The 15624-nt window shown below is 45.9% G+C and overlaps 7 non-coding genes across 7 annotated transcripts; 5 read left to right on the top strand and 2 right to left on the bottom strand.

Moving 5' to 3' along the window:
• Nucleotides 1-7490: 7490 nt before the first annotated feature.
• On the bottom strand, nucleotides 7491-7654 carry LOC134992226 (U1 spliceosomal RNA). Its single transcript, XR_010196411.1, has one exon. It is a non-coding gene; the product is annotated as a U1 spliceosomal RNA (small nuclear RNA).
• A 144-nt stretch (nucleotides 7655-7798) lies between these two features.
• LOC134991971 (U5 spliceosomal RNA) lies at nucleotides 7799-7914 on the top strand. The gene has a single exon (XR_010196171.1). It is a non-coding gene; the product is annotated as a U5 spliceosomal RNA (small nuclear RNA).
• A 270-nt stretch (nucleotides 7915-8184) lies between these two features.
• LOC134992075 (U5 spliceosomal RNA) lies at nucleotides 8185-8301 on the top strand. The gene has a single exon (XR_010196269.1). It is a non-coding gene; the product is annotated as a U5 spliceosomal RNA (small nuclear RNA).
• A 2387-nt stretch (nucleotides 8302-10688) lies between these two features.
• LOC134991998 (U5 spliceosomal RNA) lies at nucleotides 10689-10804 on the top strand. Its single transcript, XR_010196196.1, has one exon. It is a non-coding gene; the product is annotated as a U5 spliceosomal RNA (small nuclear RNA).
• A 275-nt stretch (nucleotides 10805-11079) lies between these two features.
• LOC134992028 (U5 spliceosomal RNA) lies at nucleotides 11080-11195 on the top strand. Its single transcript, XR_010196223.1, has one exon. It is a non-coding gene; the product is annotated as a U5 spliceosomal RNA (small nuclear RNA).
• Nucleotides 11196-11470: 275 nt separating this feature from the next.
• Nucleotides 11471-11583, top strand: LOC134992088 (U5 spliceosomal RNA). Its single transcript, XR_010196281.1, has one exon. It is a non-coding gene; the product is annotated as a U5 spliceosomal RNA (small nuclear RNA).
• Nucleotides 11584-15427: 3844 nt separating this feature from the next.
• LOC134992215 (U1 spliceosomal RNA) lies at nucleotides 15428-15591 on the bottom strand. Its single transcript, XR_010196400.1, has one exon. It is a non-coding gene; the product is annotated as a U1 spliceosomal RNA (small nuclear RNA).
• Nucleotides 15592-15624: the final 33 nt, after the last annotated feature.

The following is a 15624-nucleotide window of genomic DNA, read 5'->3' as shown; positions in this document are numbered from 1 at the left end:
TCTGAAAAGTGTCCACAAAGCCAAGTATCTGATTAACATATTTGTAGGGATGGTTTTTCACCTATTACTAAATTAAACTTGCTTCATTGGAAAGGCAGCAAGATGCATCCTCATTTCAATATCTACTGAAATAATACAGGTTGACACCAGGAAACATTAACGCCACTGCATCCTTGCTGCTTTCTCATGTGGAAGTCTGTTTAATGTGAAAACAAGGTGATATCTAATTAGCACACAGGTAAGGAATTAAGAAAATCTTTATTTAAGGGTAAAGATGTTTCTCACAAAATCATTGCCCCAATGCATCATTGAAATTCAAGCTGGAAAGATGATTTTAATATATCACTTGTACATTTTGTATTGCTCTTCTGGTGACAATGTAGTTTGTTTTTGTCAATTACCATTTTAATAATAGGGTAAAGAAAATTAAGTGGATTTTTGAAAGAAAACAATACTGTCAATATACTATTAAAACAAATTAAAATGGTAAAAGTTATTGTACTTTAAGTAAAAATAAAAGCTAAAATATCAATCCCAGTTTTGGATTACTTTAATGAACAAAAAAAAAATGCATATAGCAAAGGATAGTTTCAATCTGCCTACCTCTGGGTTATGGGCCCAGCATGCTTCCATTGCAGTACTCTGCTGCACATGTAAGTGCAAGAGATCCTGAAGCACTCACTCATCATGCGAAAGTACCAATGTGTTTCTTCATTGGTTGCTGGAAGAAACATCTTACAAAAACTCTCCAGATTATTGACTTTTTAAAGTTTTTCTAGGAAACGTTCTAGATGAATGCTTATTAGTCTTTGTCAGTATATTCTTTTTGCAAAGTGTCTCTGTGGCGCAATCGGTTAGTGTGTTCAGCTATTAATCAAAAGGTTGGTGGTTCAATCCCACCCAGGGACGTAATTGACCTTGTGATCAGATTTTGGTGATATTTAAGTAGACAAGTCAAAATTTCAAAAACCCCTGTTATGGTGTAGGGTACCTGGCCTTCTCTGATGTAATCAGAGTTAGATTTGATTCAGTGATTTTATAAAAACAGCTAGGAAGCACAATTTAGCAGTGGTTTGCAGAGAAAAAGAAATATGCTGGCAAAAAAATCCAATTGAGTGATTAAACAGCTCTTCATTTTCTGGCTTTATTTTTATGCTAACAAATTTGTTCTCTGAAAAGTGTCCACAAAGCCAAGTATCTGATTAACATCTTTGTAGGGATGGTTTTTCACCTATTACTAAATTAAACTTGCTTCATTGGAAAGGCAGCAAGATGCATCCTCATTTCAATATCTACTGAAATAATACAGGTTGACACCAGGAAACATTAACGCCACTGCATCCTTGCTGCTTTCTCATGTGGAAGTCTGTTTAATGTGAAAACAAGGTGATATCTAATTAGCACACAGGTAAGGAATTAAGAAAATCTTTATTTAAGGGTGAAGATGTTTCTCACAAAATCGTTGCCCCAATGCATCATTGAAATTCAAGCTGGAAAGATGATTTTAATATATCACTTGTACATTTTGTATTGCTCTTCTGGTGACAATGTAGTTTGTTTTTGTCAATTACCATTTTAATAATAGGGTAAAGAAAATTAAGTGGATTTTTGAAAGAAAACAATACTGTCAATATACTATTAAAACAAATTAAAATGGTAAAAGTTATTGTACTTTAAGTAAAAATAAAAGAGCAAAAATATCAATCCCAGTTTTGGATTACTTTAATTAACAAAAAAAAATGCATATAGCAGAGGATAGTTTCAATCTGCCTACCTCTGGGTTATGGGCCCAGCATGCTTCCATTGCAGTACTCTGCTGCACATGTAAGTGCAAGAGATCCTGAAGCACTCACTCATCATGGGAAAGTACCAATGCGTTTCTTCATTGGTTGATGGAAGAAACATCTTACAAAATCTCTCCAGATTATTGACTTTTTAAAGTTTTCTAGGAATTGTTCTAGATGAATGCTTATTAGCCTTTGTCAGTATGTAGTTTTGCAAAGTGTCTCTGTGGTGCAATCGGTTAGTGTGTTTGGTTATTAACCAAAGGGTTGGTGGTTCAATCCCACCCAGGGATGTTATTGACCTTGTCATCAGATTTTGGTGATCTTTAAGTAGACAAGTCAAAATTTCAAACCCCCTCTTATGGTGTAGGGTACCTGGCCTACTCTGATGTAATCAGAGTTAGATTTGATTAAGTGATTTTATCAAAAAACAGCTAGGAAGCACAATTTAGCAGTGGGTTGCAGAGAAAATGAAATATGCTGGCAGAAAAATCCAATTGAGTGATTAAACAGCTCTTCATTTTCTGGCTTTATTTTTATGCTAACAAATTTGTTCTCTGAAAAGTGTCCACAAAGCCAAGTATCGGATTAACATCTTTGTAGGGATGGTTTTTCACCTATTACTAAATTAAACTTGCTTCATTGGAAAGGCAGCAAGATGCATCCTCATTTCAATATCTACTGAAATAATACAGGTTGACACCAGGAAACATTAACGCCACTGCATCCTTGCTGCTTTCTCATGTGGAAGTCTGTTTAATGTGAAAACAAGGTGATATCTAATTAGCACACAGGTAAGGAATTAAGAAAATCTTTATTTAAGGGTGAAGATGTTTCTCACAAAATAGTTGCCCCAATGCATCATTGAAATTCAAGCTGGAAAGATGATTTTAATATATCACTTGTACATTTTGTATTGCTCTTCTGGTGACAATGTAGTTTGTTTTTGTCAATTACCATTTTAATAATCGGGTAAAGAAAATTAAGTGGATTTTTGAAAGAAAACAATACTGTCAATATACTATTAAAACATATTAAAATGGTAAAAGTTATTGTACTTTAAGTAAAAATAAAAGAGAAAAAATATCAATCCCAGTTTTGGATTACTTTAATTAACAAAAAAAAAATGCATATAGCAGAGGATAGTTTCAATCTGCCTACCTCTGGGTTATGAACCCAGCATGCTTTCATTACAGTACTCTGCTGCACATGTAAGTGCAAGAGATCTTGAAGCACTCACTCATCATGGGAAAGTAACAATGTGTTTCTTCGTTGGTTGATGGAAGAAACATCTTACAAAAACTCTCCAGATTATTGACTTTTAAAAGTTTTTCTAGGAAACGTTCTAGATGAATGCTTATTAGCCTTTGTCAGTATGGACTTTTGCAAAGTGTCTCTGTGGCGCAATTGGTTAGTGTGATTGGTTATTAACCAAAGGGTTGGTGGTTCAATCCCACCCAGGGATGTAATTGACCTTGTTATCAGATTTTGGTGATCTTTAAGTAGACAAGTCAAAATTTCAAAAACCCCTGTTATGGTGTAGGGTACCTGGCCTTCTCTGATGTAATCAGAGTTAGATTTGATTCAGTGATTTTATAAAAACAGCTAGGAAGCACAATTTAGCAGTGGTTTGCAGAGAAAAAGAAATATGCTGGCAAAAAAATCCAATTGAGTGATTAAACAGCTCTTCATTTTCTGGCTTTATTTTTATGCTAACAAATTTGTTCTCTGAAAAGTGTCCACAAAGCCAAGTATCTGATTAACATCTTTGTAGGGATGGTTTTTCACCTATTACTAAATTAAACTTGCTTCATTGGAAAGGCAGCAAGATGCATCCTCATTTCAATATCTACTGAAATAATACAGGTTGACACCAGGAAACATTAACGCCACTGCATCCTTGCCGATGATAACCTCAAGTTGGGTCATTCGGTGCTGCAGAGTCGTACGCACTCTTCCACCCGTTCAAGAGCTTTGGTATAACCCCATGGTTCTTAATGTGACCCCAGCATCCTCTAGGTCGTATGAGAAAATAGGATTTTAATACCTACCGGTAAATCCTTTTCTCTTAGTCTGTAGAGGATGCTGGGCACCCGTCCCAGTCCATACTGTGTCTGCAGTTATTACTTGTGGTTATACACATGTTGTGTTATGGTTCTGGTCAGCTTTTTGCTGCAATTGTTCATGCCGTTAGCTTGTGTTCTGTTGAATGCCACGTTCTGCGGCATGCTTAAGGTGTGAGCTGGTAAGATGCTCACCTTAGTTTAACAATAAATCCTTTCCTCGAAATGTCCGTCTCCCTGGGCACAGTTCCTATAACTGGAGTCTGGAGGAGGGGCATAGAGGGAGGAGCCAGTTCACACCCTTTGATAGTCTTAAAGTGCCCATGTCTCTTGCGGATCCCGTCTATACCCCATGGTTCTTAATGTGACCCCAGCATCCTCTACGGACTAAGAGAAAAGGATGCCCTTGCGCACTATCCTGACTTCTCCTCCCGTCTGCTTACTTTGTGCCTTCCAACGCACAATGCGAACTACAGGTGGTGCTGCAGGGCCCACACCCTTTTACTTGCCTTACAGAACAGCTCTGGAGCTGTTACAGTGCCCAGCTGCTGCAAGAAATCAGCTTGAATGCTTCAGGGGATGGGGCATGGCCAACATGAGCCCCACACCAAAGGAGGGTGTGGGTGTTTAATGAGAACTAGGGGTCATCCAAGCACTGCAAAAGGCCGCCATGCCCTGCACGCCCCTTTTCTCTTTTCATATGCAGATGAGGGTTCCAGCCAACTTTGGCCCACTGCTTGGATAACATCACTGTATGCAAATCCGTCTGCTGCAGACCTTCCCCCAGGAATGCTTGTACTTGATGTTGCATATGGTTTGATATTTGATGGTGCTTCAGTATTAGGCAGCCTTCCGCCCTCCCATGTTCATCTGAAAAGATGTGGTCTCCCTGCAGTTGTTGTCCCCAGACGAGAGTTCCCTTGTGCTTCCTCAGTTGAATCTCCTTAACTTGACGGGGGAGGGGCTGCCCGAGCAGCCACCCTCCCCAGCCCTATCCCAACTCATACTTATTTTGCATATGAGATCTCTTGATCATGAAGCTTGTTCTCACAGGGTGAGGTTCATCCATTATATTTTAAAATAGGAAGGTACAAATTACATATTTGAATTGCATTTATGTGCTGGATTCAAATGTCCCCCCCCCCCCCCCCTTCCATTCTCAATTGTGCCCGTCAGCAGCTATTCTAAGGTTGCTGCCAATGGGTGTGACACATTAATTTCTTCTGTGGGGTACACTGGACTCCACAAGGATTCACATTGGGGTGTAGAGTAGGATCTTGATCTGAGGCACCAACCGGCTCAAAGCTTTTGACTGTTCCCAAGATGCTCAGTGCATTCTCCTCTATAACCCCGCTTCCATGAACAGGGAGCTCAGTTTGTAGTTGGTGCCTTCAGTAGCAGGCCACTTAACAGGGGCCTGCCTCAGGCAGCCTATTCTTAGCTATAAATTTTGACAAGAAAAGAAGAACTTGTTTTATGAGAATCTACAAGGGCTGCAGCAGGCTAGGTCTAATAGACATCTTTACTGCAGCTTCATCACTCCCAGCGGCGCTGTATACTCCCATGCCCTGGTTGCTGGGTCACTGCAGCGGAGGCTCCGGTTTCATCCTAAGGTCAGTCACACACACACCACCCTTCCGGATCACGAGGCCGCTGATGAAGGGGAGCGTGGCCGTAGGGGGTGGACCGTGTGCGCACTGGTGTGGACACTGATTACTGGGCAGCCGCTCCACTAGCCACCAGGTACAGTTAAGGAGCACAGGTCTGGGGGTTTTTCTCCTATATTAACCCAATTTTGTACTGCCCGCAGCGCATTGTGATAGGTAATAGGGCCTGATTCAGGTTGGATTGCAATCACAATAAGCGATCCAACTGCAAAAATTGCTAAGAGCATACGCATGTGCCTGCATTTTCTGTGGCACCCCGCAGAGAATGCGATCGCCTCTGCCTGTCAATCGGGGCGGGGGGGGGGGGGGATAGGTGGGTCAGCAACACTCCATTTCCAAGTCAGGGATGGAGCGGTGCGGGGGCAAGGCTTCAAAATGGGGTCTGCAACGGAGGAGACACAGGGGGCGTGGTCACAGCGGCTGTATGACATCACATTCAGCCGCTGTGATCACAAAAATGGTGGCGGCTTCCTGCGCGCACATACAGTCTGCACCAGCAGGAGGCTACATCATTTTTTATGATCACGCTGAACTGCAGTGCGACTGCAATTACAGCATGGTCAAGAAGGGAGGCGTCATGCTGGGTGGCCATGCCCTTTCACTGTGCAGGAGCCAGCACCGCTCACACACTAGTCCCCGGGTGCAGCCCCCAACCCCCGGGACACCCGGAGCAACAAAATGTAGATTCAGGCCACCAGGCCACGCCCCTACCTATGAAACCATGCCTCCTTTTTACCATTGCGCTGCTTATCTGCGCGCACTGCATTACAATCTCCCTCGCCACCTCTCTGGGTGTCACCAGTGATAGTGACACCTCTGCCATGCTTGTAGCAGCTGGTCCTAAGATCTACGCCTCAAGCCCTGAGTGTTTGCCCTTGTGACTTGTTGATCATCATAGCGAAGCAGATGCTTACAGAAAACTGCAGGGGCTTAGATTGAAAATAAAAAAATTGATAGGTATAAGGTAGAGAGGAGCGGGTTCGGTTCTCCGAGAACCGAATTCCCCACGAACTCCACGTTGTTTACACTGGTCCGAGGCAGGCTCGGTTGTTCCCGCCTGACTCGGAAAACCTGAAAAAGGGAAAATGTCATCATCCCGCTGTCGGATTCTCGCGAGATTCGGATTCCATATAAAGAGCTGCGCGTTGCCGCCATTTTTACTCGTGCATTGAAGATAGAGCGGAATGGACGTGGCTATGTTCTCTCAGTGGAAATCTCAATATCAGTGCTCAGTATCAGTGGTTACTTATTGCTGCTCAGTAATACTAGTAGTGTGTCTCTCCTGCTCAGTGTCAGTTCTCAGTAGTATCCTCATCAGTGCTCAGTATCACTGCTCATTGTCTTGTGCTGCATTGTGGTGCTCAGCATACTACAGTACATTACTAATAGTCCAGTGCTGCATCTTGCTGCTCAGTGTCAGTTCTAGTATCCTCATCAGTGCTCACTATCACTGTTCATTGCATTTTGGTTTTCTGTATACTACAGTAACATAGTAATATAGTAACATATAGTAACATAGTTTTTGAGGTTGAATAGAGGCAAATTGCCCATCGTGTTCAACCTGTTTTAAGTTGTGATGATTCTACATACTTGCTGAATAATGTTTTATGACTAGTTAGCTACTATAACTCATGTTACCCCCGGATTAACCATGTTGATATTTTAAGTATTATAACCTTGGATAGCTTTTTCATTCAGAAATGTATCCATTCCTTTTTTAAATCCAATTACAGAGTCCACCATTACCACCTTCCCTGGCAGGGAATTCCACATCCTGATTGCCCTAACAGTGAAGATCATAGTATCTCACCTGGCAGGTAAGTAGGAGTTGGGCTAGAGCTGTGGAGGATTGCTGCTCGGGCACCCCCTGTCAAGTGAAGGAGATCCAACTGAGGCAGCACAAGGGAACTCTCGAAAGAAGAACAAGGCTAGAGGAAGATCTGAGACAAAGAAATCTGACTTTTACCAGAGCTGACCAGAGGAAAGCACAAACACAGTCCCCCACTACCACAAATAATGCAGTCGAGTTTCCCACATTTGGGGAAATCACAGGGGTCAGCATACCCAGAATGCAATGAATGAACCTCACCCTGGGAGAACAATCTTCATGACCATGGTATCTCCTATGCAAAATAAGTATGATTTGGGATAGGGCTGGGGAGGGCCGCTGCTCAGGCACATCTCTGTCAAGTAAAGGAGATTCAACTGAGGCAGCACAAGGGAACTCTCATCTGGGGACAACAACTGCAGGGAGAACACATATTTTCAGATGAAAATCTTGGTCATGCTCTGGTTTCTCTTCAGAACGAACAAATCTTTCGCCTTTTACTAAAGATTTCCGTGGAGAGGAGCAAAACTGAGTTTTACCTCAATTTTTGCATGCCCCATCTTTTTGGGGTTTCTTTTATCGGTTTAAAGATAGAATGAGTGTGCTTTAATGAAAGCTCATTTGCATAGAAATTACAGTAAATGTTTGTTTCTTTTCAAACAGAACTTTCTTGACCATGCTACTTGCTTGAAAGATCTGGGAGCACATGGAATACAGTACAAACCATGCTTATAGCAAGGAGAAGCCAGGTGAGAAATCTGCTTTCTTTCAAATTGGGCGCTCACTTTGATCTGAATGAGGACTGCTGGCATGGCACTCAGGCGACAGGTGGAATCTTGGTCATGCTCTGGTTTCTCTTCAGAATGAACAAATCTTTCGCCTTTTATTAAAGATTATCCGTGGAGAGGAGCAAAACTGAGTTTTATCTCAATTTTTGCATGCCCCATATTATTGGGGTTTCTTTTATCAGTTTAAAGACAGAACGAGTGAGCTTTCTTGTTGGCTTTAATGTAAGTTTATTTGTATAACAATGACAGTAAATGTCTGTTTCTTTTCAAGCAGAACTTTCTTGACCATACTAATTGCTTGAAAGATCTGGGAGCACATGGAAAAGAGTACAAACCATGCTTATAGCAAGGGGAAGCCTGGTGAGAAATCTGCTTTCTTTCTTTCAAATTGGGTGCTCACTTTGAGCTGAATGAGGACTGCTGGCATCAGGGCCGGCTCTAGGCATGTTTGAATAGAGCGGCCGCGCAGGGCGCCACCCTTAATGGGCGCCACGCGCTGGCGCCGCCATATTCGATGCTGGAGCCGGCCCTGTGTGTGTGCTGCTGCAGCATTTGGCGGTCGCGCTGTGTATGCGCGCTACGCGGCGCCGGTATCTAACGTCAGACGCCGGCGCCGCGCATAGCCCGCCTGCACAAGTGGCCGCCCACCCGCCCGCCAGCCCGGACCCAGGCTCAGGCTCACTCGCCCGGCCTCCCGCCCGCCCGCCAGCGCTCCCACACAGGCAGACAGCAGTACTCCTCCCCAGCGCCGCAGGTATTTTTTTTTTTTTGGGGGGGGGAGATCCGCACTGTGGGGGCATTTCTGGCACACAGGGGGCATTTTTGGTTATGTGGGGGCATTTCTGGCACTGTGGGGGCATTTCTGGCTCTGTGGGGGGCATTTCTGGCACTGTGGGGGCATTTCTTGCACTGTGGGGGCATTGCATATCTGGCTCTGTGGGGGCATATTTGGCACTGTGGGGACATATCTGGCCCTGTGGGGGCATATCAGGCACTGTGGGGACATTTCTGGCACTGTGGGGGCATTTCTGGCACTGTGTGGGCATTTCTGGCACTGTGGGGGCATTTCTGGCACTGTGGGGGCATTTATCTGGCTCTGTGGGGGCATTTATCTGGCTCTGTGGGGGCATTTATCTGGCTCTGTGGGGGCATTTATCTGGCACTGTGGGGGCATTTCTGGCACTGTGGGGACATATCAGGCACTGTGGGGGCATATCTGGCACTGTGGGGGCATATCTGGCACTGTGGGGGCATTTCTGGCACTGTGGGGGCATTTCTGGCACTGTGGGGGCATTTATCTGGCTCTGTGGGGGCATTTATCTGGCACTGTGGGGGCATTTATCTGGCACTGGGGGCATTTATCTGGCACTGTGGGGGCATTTCTGGCACCGTGGGGGCATATCTGGCACTGTGGGGGCATATCTGGCACTGTGGGGACATATCTGGCACTGTGGGGGCATTTATCTGGCTCTGTGGGGGCATTTATGTATCAGGCACCGTGGGGGCATTTATGTATCAGGCACCGTGGGGGCATTTATGTATCATGCACCGTGGGGGCATTTATGTATCATGCACCGTGGGGGCATTTATGTATCAGGCACCGTGGGGACATTTATGTATCTGGCACCGTGGGGGCATTTATGTATCTGGCACCGTGGGGGCATTTATGTATCTGGCACCGTGGGGGCATTTATGTATCAGGCACCGTGGGGGCATTTATGTATCTGGCACCGTGGGGGCATTTATGTATCTGGCACCGTGGGGGCATTTCTTGCACTGTGGGGGCATTTCTTGCACTGTGGGGACATTTCTTGCACTGTGGGGGCATATCTTGCACTGTGAGGGCATTAATGTATGTGGCACTGTGGGGGCATATCTGCGCTGTGGGGGCATTTATCCATCTGGAACTGTGTGGCCATTTATGTAGCTGGCACTGCTGGGGGGCATGTCACGTGTAGCTGGCACTGCTGGGGGGCATGTCATGTGTAGCTGGCACTGTTGGGGGGCATATCATGTAGTGTTCCCGCTAGGCGTCTGTGGCTGGGCAGTGTGTCTCAGTGCTCTACCTGGCGCAATGTGTCTAACGTGCTCTTATAGGAGGTTCTACCTGGTGCAATGTGTATTAGCTGCACTACTGTGTGGTGTAATGTGAATTGCCACTATAATGTGGCTACGCACCTTCCCCACGAAGTAACTCCCCTAAATTTTTGCTGCGCGCCTTCGGCGCGCACTGTCCATGCTTTAGCGTGTGGAAATGGGAACAACAAGCATTACAGTATGTACATCATTTTGCCCACCTAACTTAAAAATGTGCCCTCCCTGTGATCAGCAACCTGCCCTAAAAAGTGAACACTAGCACGTGTAGCTGGCACTGCTGGAGGGCATGTCATGTGTAGCTGGCACTGCTGGGGGACGAGACCACGCCCACTTTTTCAAGAGGCCACGCCCACTTTTCCAAGGGGGGGGGGGCACTTTTACATTTTCTCGCTCAGGGTGCTAGTAGGCCTGGAGCCGGCCCTGGCTGGCATGGCACTCAGGCGACAGGTGGAATCTTGGTCATGCTCTGGTTTCTCTTCAGAACGAACAAATCTTTCGCCTTTTACTAAAGATTTCCGTGGAGAGGAGCAAAACTGAGTTTTATCTCAAATTTTGCATGCCCCATCTTATTGGGGTTTTATTTTATCGGTTTAAAGATAGAACGAGTGTGCTTTAATGTAAGCTCATTTGCATAGAAATGACAGTAAATGTTTGTTTCTTTTCAAACAGAACTTTCTTGACTATACTAATTGCTTGAAAGATCTGGGAACACATGGAAAAAAATACAAACCATGTTTATAGCTAGGGGAAGCCTGGTGAGAAATCTGCTTTCTTTCTTTCAAATTGGGTGCTCACTTTGAGCTGAATAAGAACTGCTGGCATGGCACTCAGGCGACAGGTGGAATCTTGGTCATGCTCTGGTTTCTCTTCAGAACGAACAAATCTTTCGCCTTTTACTAAAGATTTCCGTGGAGAGGAGCAAAACTGAGTTTTATCTCATTTTTTCCTTGCCCCATCTTATTGGGGTTTTATTTTATCTGTTTAAAGATAGAACGAGTGTGCTTTAATGTAAGCTCATTTGCATAGAAATGACAGTAAATGTTTGTTTCTTTTCAAACAGAACTTTCTTGACCACACTAATTGCTTGAAAGATCTGGGAGCACATGGAAAAGAGTACAAACCATGTTTATAGCAAGGGTAAGCCTGGTGAGAAATCTGCTTTCTTTCATTCAAATTGGGTGCTCACTTTCAGCTGAATGAGAACTGCTGGCATGGCACTCAGGCGACAGGTGGAATCTTGGTCATGCTCTGGTTTCTCTTCAGAACTAACAAATATTTCGCCTTTTATTAAAGATTTCCGTGGAGAGGAGCAAAACTGAGTTTTATCTCAATTTTTGCATGCCCCATATCATACCTCCCAACTGTCCCGATTTTCGCGGGACAGTCCCGTTTTTTGGGGACTGTCCCGCTGTCCCACCTGCGGGCCGCAGTGTCCCGCGGTGGGGAGGACAGTTGGGAGGCTCTGTCTGTCGCTGCCCTGCTTAGCAGAGCAGCGGTGAATAGACGCTGTGCGCATGCGCACAGCGTCTATTCACTGAAGTCAGAGGGAGAGGTGGCATGCCAGCGGCTCACAGAGCGCTGGGCATGCCCCCTCAGTGCCGAAAACGGGGGCGTGACTCGCGATCGCGGGTCCTCCCGCGAAGTCACACCCCCTTTTACTTAGGCCACGCTGCAATTGTTCATGCCGTTGGCTTGTGTTCTGTTGAATGCCACGTTCTGCGGCATGCTTAAGGTGTGAGCTGGTAAGATGCTCACCTTAGTTTAACAATAAATCCTTTCCTCGAAATGTCCGTCTCCCTGGGCACAGTTCCTATAACTGGAGTCTGGAGGAGGGGCATAGAGGGAGGAGCCAGTTCACACCCTTTGATAGTCTTAAAGTGCCCATGTCTCTTGCGGATCCCGTCTATACCCCATGGTTCTTAATGTGACCCCAGCATCCTCTACGGACTAAGAGAAAAGGATGCCCTTGCGCACTATCCTGACTTCTCCTCCCGTCTGCTTACTTTGTGCCTTCCAACGCACAATGCGAACTACAGGTGGTGCTGCAGGGCCCACACCCTTTTACTTGCCTTACAGAACAGCTCTGGAGCTGTTACAGTGCCCAGCTGCTGCAAGAAATCAGCTTGAATGCTTCAGGGGATGGGGCATGGCCAACATGAGCCCCACACCAAAGGAGGGTGGGGGTGTTTAATGAGAACTAGGGGTCATCCAAGCACTGCAAAAGGCCGCCATGCCCTGCACGCCCCTTTTCTCTTTTCATATGCAGATGAGGGTTCCAGCCAACTTTGGCCCACTGCTTGGATAACATCACTGTATGCAAATCCGTCTGCTGCAGACCTTCCCCCAGGAATGCTTGTACTAGATGTTGCATATGGTTTGATATTTGATGGTGCTTCAGTATTAGGCAGCCTTCCGCCCTCCCATGTTCATCTGAAAAGATGTGGTCTCCCTGCAGTTGTTGTCCCCAGACGAGAGTTCCCTTGTGCTTCCTCAGTTGAATCTCCTTAACTTGACGGGGGAGGGGCTGCCAGAGCAGACACCCTCCCCAGCCCTATCCCAACTCATACTTATTTTGCATATGAGATTTCTTGATCATGAAGATTGTTCTCACAGGGTGAGGTTCATCCATTATATTTTAAAATAGGAAGGTACAAATTACATATTTGAATTGCATTTATGTGCTGGATTCAAATGTCCCCCCCCCCCCCTTCCATTCTCAATTGTGCCCGTCAGCAGCTATTCTAAGGTTGCTGCCAATGGGTGTGACACATTAATTTCTTCTGTGGGGTACACTGGACTCCACAAGGATTCACATTGGGGTGTAGAGTAGGATCTTGATCTGAGGCACCAACCGGCTCAAAGCTTTTGACTGTTCCCAAGATGCTCAGTGCATTCTCCTCTATAACCCCGCTTCCATGAACAGGGAGCTCAGTTTGTAGTTGGTGCCTTCAGTAGCAGGCCACTTAACAGGGGCCTGCCTCAGGCAGCCTATTCTTAGCTATAAATTTTGACAAGAAAAGAAGAACTTGTTTTATGAGAATCTACAAGGGCTGCAGCAGGCTAGGTCTAATAGACATCTTTACTGCAGCTTCATCACTCCCAGCGACGCTGTATACTCCCGTGCCCTGGTTGCTGGGTCACTGCAGCGGAGGCTCCGGTTTCATCCTAAGGTCAGTCACACACACACCACCCTTCCGGATCACGAGGCCGCTGTTGAAGGGGAGCGTGGCCGTAGGGGGTGGACCGTGTGCGCACTGGCGTGGACACTGATTACTGGGCAGCCGCTCCACTAGCCACCAGGTACAGTTAAGGAGCACAGGTCTGGGGGTTTTTCTCCTATATTAACCCAATTTTGTACTGCCCGCAGCGCATTGTGATAGGTAATAGGGCCTGATTCAGGTTGGATTGCAATCACAATAAGCGATCCAACTGCAAAAATTGCTAAGAGCATACGCATGTGCCTGCATTTTCTGCGGCACCCCGCAGAGAATGCGATCGCCTCTGCCTGTCAATCGGGGCGGGGGGGGGGGGGGGATAGGTGGGTCAGCAACACTCCATTTCCAAGTGAGGGATGGAGCGGTGCGGGTGCAAGGCTTCAAAATGGGGTCTGCAATGGAGGAGACACAGGGGGCGTGGTCACAGCGGCTGTATGACATCACATTCAGCCGCTGTGATCACAAAAATGGTGGCGGCTTCCTGCGCGCACATACAGTCTGCACCAGCAGGAGGCTACACCATTTTTTATGATCACGCTGAACTGCAGTGCGACTGCAATTACAGCATGGTCAAGAAGGGAGGCGTCATGCTGGGTGGCCATGCCTTTTCACTGTGCAGGAGCCAGCACCGCTCACACACTAGTCCCCGGGTGCAGTCCCCAACCCCCGGGACACCCGGAGCAACAAAATGTAGATTCAGGCCACCAGGCCACGTCCCTACCTATGAAACCATACCTCCTTTTTACCATTGCGCTGCTTATCTGCGCGCACTGCATTACAATCTCCCTCGCCACCTCTCTGGGTGTCACCAGTAATAGTGACACCTCTGCCATGCTTGTAGCAGCTGGTCCTAAGATCTACGCCTCAAGCCCTGAGTGTTTGCCCTTGTGACTTGTTGATCATCATAGCGAAGCAGATGCTTACAGAAAACTGCAGGGGCTTAGATTGAAAATAAAAAAATTGATCGGTATAAGGTAGAGAGGAGCGGGTTCGGTTCTCCGAGAACCGAATTCCCCACGAACTCCACGTGGTTTACACTGGTCCGAGGCAGGCTCGGTTGTTCCCGCCTGACTCGGAAAACCTGAACAAGGGAAAATGTCATCATCCCGCTGTCGGATTCTCGCGAGATTCGGATTCCATATAAAGAGCTGCGCGTTGCCGCCATTTTTACTCGTGCATTGAAGAGAGAGCGGAATGGACGTGGCTATGTTCTCTCAGTGGAAATCTCAATAGCAGTGCTCAGTATCAGTGGTTACTTATTGCTGCTCAGTAATACTAGTAGTGTGTCTCTCCTGCTCAGTGTCAGTTCTCAGTAGTATCCTCATCAGTGCTCAGATCACTGCTCATTGTCTTGTGCTGCATTGTGGTGCTCAGCATACTACAGTACATTACTAATAGTCCAGTGCTGCATCTTGCTGCTCAGTGTCAGTTCTAGTATCCTCATCAGTGCTCACTATCACTGTTCATTGCATTTTGGTTTTCTGTATACTACAGTAACATAGTAATATAGTAACATATAGTAACATAGTTTTTGAGGTTGAATAGAGGCAAATTGCCCATCGTGTTCAACCTGTTTTAAGTTGTGATGATTCTACATACTTGCTGAATAATGTTTTATGAATAGTTAGCTACTATAACTCATGTTACCCCCGGATTAACCATGTTGATATTTTAAGTATTATAACCTTGGATAGCTTTTTCATTCAGAAATGTATCCATTCCTTTTTTAAATCCAATTACAGAGTCCGCCATTACCACCTTCCCTGGCAGGGAATTCCACATCCTGATTGCCCTAACAGTGAAGATCATAGTATCTCACCTGGCAGGTAAGTAGGAGTTGGGCTAGAGCTGTGGAGGATTGCTGCTCGGGCACCCCCTGTCAAGTGAAGGAGATCCAACTGAGGCAGCACAAGGGAACTCTCGAAAGAAGAACAAGGCTAGAGGAAGATCTGAGACAAAGAAATCTGACTTTTACCAGAGCTGACCAGAGGAAAGCACAAACACAGTCCCCCACTACCACAAATAATGCAGTCGAGTTTCCCACATTTGGGGAAATCACAGGGGTCAGCATACCCAGAATGCAATGAATGAACCTCACCCTGGGAGAACAATCTTCATGACCATGGTATCTCCTATGCAAAATAAGTATGATTTGGGATAGGGCTGGGGAGGGCCGCTGCTC

The sequence above is a fragment of the Pseudophryne corroboree genome, unplaced genomic scaffold, assembly GCF_028390025.1.
Source record: "Pseudophryne corroboree isolate aPseCor3 unplaced genomic scaffold, aPseCor3.hap2 scaffold_121, whole genome shotgun sequence".
In the NCBI taxonomy this organism is placed as follows: Eukaryota; Metazoa; Chordata; class Amphibia; order Anura; family Myobatrachidae; genus Pseudophryne; species Pseudophryne corroboree.
The sequence above is the reverse complement of the archived record's forward strand: the minus strand, read 5'-3'. Positions and strand labels throughout refer to the sequence as shown.